Below are 6,000 nucleotides of genomic sequence, written 5' to 3'. Positions count from 1 at the left end.
AACACCAAAAATGATACCTAAATTCTGATATTTTCAGGACTCACATCTTCATTGGGGGAGTTTGTAAATCGGTGGTGTGTAAACATCACACAATGAAAGCGATAGTAACAAAGACATGTCTTCTATGTTAATGACAAAAGAGAGCATTTTCGTTTTGTTGATATTGATAATAATAAAAGAGCACTAGTTTTATTGAAACACGCAACTTATTTGCACTGTAGATGGCTGTAGAAATTAGTGACGATGTTTAGTCAAGGTGTCAATTTATAGGCCAATCTGGAAAGGTGACGTATTGTGGGTTTCTTGTAGAATTTAAAAGTTTTTAGTCAGGTCAAGTCACCTTTATTTTTATAATGCTTTTAACAATACAGATTGTGAAGCAACTGAACAGCATTAAATGGTAAAATAAAATAATGCAAAAAGGCAGTTCATCACTGAACTCAATGCTGTCATCATCCAGCTCAGTTCAATTTTAATAGTATCTGTGCAATCAAGTTGACAATATCACTGGAAATTAAGTGTCCCCAACTAAGCAAGCCAGAGGCGACAGCGGTAAGGAACCAAAATGCCATCGTAGACAGAATGGAGAAAAAACCTTGGGAGAAACCAAGCTCAGTCACGGGCCAGTTCTCCTCTGACCAGACGAAACCAGCAGTTCAGGCTGCAGCTAAGTCAGATTGTGTAGAAGAATCATCTGGCTCCTGTGGTCTTGTCATAGTGGCCGTCTAGATGACAATTTCTTTACTGGGGATCTGTCTCTGGGGCTCATTTAGTTGTCCTGGTCTCTCTTAGAAGAGTTATCAGTATATATAATATATAAATAAATGGTATATCACTATTTAGCCAGCTAACTAAAAGTATGTTTGTGTTTCATTGAAAGCTGTTGAAGAATGTGGAGATGCAGGTGCTATACAGAGTTCATCTGTACAGATGTATATTCATGTATATTCACTGTAATCTCCTGTCTGTCAGACCACCTCCATTGCACTGTCAGGGTAAATGACTAATGAGAAAACACACTGTCGGCCCCTCAGCCCTGCTTCACAGGCCCCATAATAGTCTGATCCTCAGTCACACTAGATCTTAACACACTCTCCTCTTCTCAATCATCTGTGAAGAGAAGCGTTACATTCTCAATTGCAGTGGACTGGATGGTCAGTTAATTGTAACTATGGGCAAATGCCCTACATTTGACTGTTAACACACACTCAAACGCTCTCCCACCAAAAAAAAAAAATGCTTTACCCTATCTTCCCCATCTAAAAAATAAAAACAATGTAAAAATATCACAATGCACCTATTTTGTGATGTGACCTGAGTGGCAGGAGGAACTTTCCTCTCTGACCTCTAGTACCTGTGACCCCGGCACTGCCATAATGGAGACAGGAAGATATTTAGGGGTCTGGTTGAAATGGGGTGAAAGGTGAGGATCACAGGTCAAGCAGAGAAGCATTATGGGGGCTCGTCCTTTGATGAAACCTAGGCTATTTGGTTTAAATTTGGAGGAAAATTACATGATAATTACTCCCATAATGAACTGGTGTGGACTGTTCAATTTCGGACTACTTTGTTGCACACACAACATGTGCAGGTTTGTGTGGGAGAGACAAATATGTGATATTATCAATGAATGTGCATTTAACATCGGTTACAACACTTCTAACCTTTGTGGAATGTGGTAAGGCTAGTTCTGACATTTATGCCTTTTCACTGTGAATTACTTGAAATCTAAGTTTATGTAAAGAACAAAAGCACGTAGGTATTTTCTCACCCTTAGTCAGTATGACTAATTTGATTGGCGTGCATGTTCAGTGTGTTAGATAAAATCTTCATATTATTTAGTTAATTTATTATTATTTAATTAACAAATTGTACAATATTTAAAAGCAAAGAAAGGTTTCATCGTTCAAAGTTTGTATTGACAAACCTTTCTTTTCTAGTTATAAAATTACATTCACTGCAGTTACATGAATTTAACTACATTTATACTTATTGAAATAATTATTTAAATAAATACTACATTTATACTTATTGAAATTATAATTTCTATTGTAATTTTGCAACCTGTTTGCTACCTCAAATTACTGAATTTAAAAGCATTCTTGATTCAGTTCTGAATGGCATACAATTTTAAATTTAAATCCAATTAAAAGATAGTTCCGGAAATTATGATGGATGGATGGATGGGCTTGTGTCAAAGCACACCGGGGGCTATGCGACCTATCAGAGGATTAAGAAATAGTGTGTGTTTATGTGTGTTGTCATTGGGTCAGTGAAAACACCAGGAGGCTGATACACTGAAGCACGAACAGACCTGAGCACATCAGCTGTATGTTTGTTTGTATGTGTGTGTGTTAAGGAGGTTTTTCCAACATGCAGACTTCAGGAGATGAACTCCCGTCATCCCCAAACTGACCCCAGATCTGTGTCTGTTAACTCTCCAAAGATTTGTGTAAGAGCATAGTCAACCCAGCATCACCACAGATTGATGCAAGAACAGTTGCTTTATGGACTTTATGGAATGTATCTGCAATTGGAAATATAGACATCAAGTCAGTCAAATAAAAATATTGTTGTAAGCAATGTCAGCGCATTCACGTGCAAAACGACTTCATAATAAAGTCAGTGCAATTATATAACATTTTAAAACTTCAGATTAAGCTCTAATAGGATGATCCTCTGGATAGTAGCCAAGGATTGCCTTCGTTCACAGAAGGCATTCTGATGATTCCAGCTGAGTCTCAGCAACATCATTGCGGGATTTTAAAACATTCAAAATTAAACTGAGAAAGCCTGGGGGTGGGGGGGTATGAGTTACAGTCAAATTCAGATAGATAGATAGATAGATAAATACATACATACATACATACATACATACAAACATACATACATGCATACATACTGGTTTTTACATTTTCCCCTTTCACATCTACCAAAAATAAATAAATACAACAAATCATGAAAGTTGTGGAACACATTTTGCGCTTGAAGAGAAACATGTTCTCCTCCCCATTGTCCTGTTCACTTCTTCATACAGACCTTTTCTGACCTCAGTTATTAGCAAATACAAATTCCAACCCTGAAAACCCCATTAGCCTCTATATGCACTCTGACAATAGCCCAACCTTACACACACTCAGGCCACGGCTCCATTATAAAGACCCTATGGACCCTCCTCCTGAGTCCTTAACACTCCAAAAAGCGGCTTCCCTGGTTTTCTTTCTTCTTTTTTTCTCCTGTCTATCCCATTCTTCCTCTCTCATGTGCATCTTGCTGTGCTGAAGGTATGGCCTTTTGAAGTGCACTGCGCTCTAATTGGACAAAAATGTAGTGTGGGGCTAGCTGGGTCATTATTACCAATGCTGACCCCCTTGATAGCAGCCAATCCGCATGTCGTTAAGGGAACCTGCCATTCCCACGATGATGGGAGCCGTAGTGCTGGGGGTCTGGATTCCGTTAGCTTGGCCTGTAAAAATCAAGGCCCATTTTAATCAAAGGATAGAGGGCTCAGTCCTGGGCGTCCAATTACAACACCAGATGTTGAACAAGGGTCACCCTGACCAGCTCATTATGCTTGTTTTGGTGCACAGATATTGAGAGGGACCGCTTCTGTTTGGATGGTTTTTGATTTTGCCTACCACATGGGAAAACTGGGTTCATTTCTTATCTATTGTCTGGTTAAAGAGCTGCCACTAAGACTCTTTCTAAACAGAAATTCTCATAAATTAGTATAAGCATGCAGGCATTATTGAATGAACTGAATGAATATTCACAAGATCAACGTTGACTGCCTCGGGGAAAGGTGGTTTAGAAGCTGTCAATCAATTCTGAAGTCAGAGGGGAACCTTTAAGCAAGTCAGTTCACTTGGTGGCCATCTTGGAAACACCCTCAGGCAGTTATTTTCTATGTAAATAATATGCATACATGTACAGCTCCTATCTACTTGAACAGGGAAAGACAGAAATCCTCAAAACAGTAAAGAGCTTCTGAAGGATCATATGACACTGAAGACTGGAGTAATGGCTGCTGAAAATTCAGTTTTTCTATCACAGGAATAAATTACTAAATATATTAAAATAGAAAACAGTTATTTGAAATTGTAATAGTATTTGGCAATATTAATGTCTTTACTGTATTTATTCTATACTCCAGAACCGGGTGTGAACAAAATTGATGTTTAAGAGCATCGCTGCCACTGCTGAAGTGAGATAAAAGGCTGTTTGAACACTTGATTTATCTACTGATGACAGAATTATCAAAGTCTATAAAAGTGTCAGCTACAGAGCACATCTACGCCTAATTTTCTCAATGTTATGCTTTCTGTCTACTGCAAATGTTCTTTTAATCTTTCTTAGATGTGAAGCTACAAAGACGTTACTGTTAAGCAACAATTTTTCACATGGAATTCTGCCAAAATCCAAAGTCCATAATTAAAGAAACTAAACAATACACTTCTGGCATCAGCCTGTCTTATCCATGACAGGAGATTTTAAACATCCTCATTCACGTCCCAAGCAAGATCATCTTTTGTCTGTCTGCACTTGAGCTCGACTGTCAAGTTTAATGCTGAATCACTCTAAAACACTGTGGGTGGAGGTGGGAAAAGGACCAAGTTTCGGTAAAAGATTATACATATTTTAAAGAGCACAGGAAGGGTGCGATCAAGAACAAATGCTCTTCCCAAGCTAACACTCCGTATATGAGGATAGTAGTTAAATAACTATTATAGGGAGAAGAAGGTGAGATTATATCCTGTGCTACACTACCATTCAAAAAAAAAAAGCTTTATTATTTTGACTATTTTCAACTATTTTGAAAAGGTAATAATAAGAAATGTTTCTTGAGCAAGAAATCAGCATATTAGAATGATTTCTGAAGGGTCATGTGACACTGAAGACTGGCTAGCTAACTCACCTAAGCACATATTCAGTATGAGATTAATCAGATATATACAATGCATATATCACGTTATGAATATGCACTTCTCCACAGTTATGTTAAGAATGCTATATTTTTGGGTGGACTATCCATTTAAAGGGCGTATCCAGCAAACAAGAAATACTATACTTAAAAAAAGAAAACTATGTAAATGTGACATATTTTACTCCTGTGTTTGAAAATACAGCGCAGTATTAGTCTGTCACTGTGTCTGTAAGACACACATTTATTTTCATAAACCAAAGCCACATGGAATCTGCAAAAACAATTTGCTGTTAACAAAGTTCAACACAATCCTCTCCTTATATTATATGTAGGAAAATGGCAAATTTTATACATGTCACATATATTAAAAACCTATTTCAAAACCTATATTAAAACATATGTTTATATAGGCTATTTCCATGTGGGTTAGTATCCTGAGCATAGAGCAACCTCTGTCAAAACCATAGCCTTTTAGACAGCACACAGCAGATCGATGTGAAGCACACCTGCACCTCAGACAGCTCAAATACCAGCTAAAGGTACTTTCCTGCTCCTGTTTAGTTCTCACCTGTACAAATGATTCCTGTCTTTACAGGATAATAAAATAAATCACTTTTAGTTTGAGCAGTAAATCACTTTTAGAATGGAGTCTTGCAAGAGATTACAACAAGACAATAAAGAAATCTCACGTTTCTCTCCCATTGTCATTTTGGATTCCTTTTTTTTTCCAGAACTTTTTCATGTCTCAGTTGTGTCTACTTTTATTTCTCCTAAGGATTTTAGGATAAACATCTCGGACACTGTTGAGACTAAAATGAGAAATGTATGGGAATCACCACCAGAAGTCTGCTGAGGTTGGAAAGAGAAACCACTGAGCAATAAAATATTTCTATAATGGATTTGATAGAGATTACAGCAAGACAATAAAGAGATATTCGGTGTTTCTTCCAACAAATCCTCTGTTTTGAGGATGTCTACTTGTGTCTACTTCCATTTCTCCTAAGGAATTTTAGGAGAAACATCTGAAAATCTCATATACTGTATCTCTCACTGTTGATACTAATATGAGAGATACA

This window comes from Carassius carassius, chromosome 18, assembly GCF_963082965.1.
Source record: "Carassius carassius chromosome 18, fCarCar2.1, whole genome shotgun sequence".
Taxonomy (NCBI): domain Eukaryota; kingdom Metazoa; phylum Chordata; class Actinopteri; order Cypriniformes; family Cyprinidae; genus Carassius; species Carassius carassius.
Note: the sequence above shows the minus strand (reverse complement) of the source record.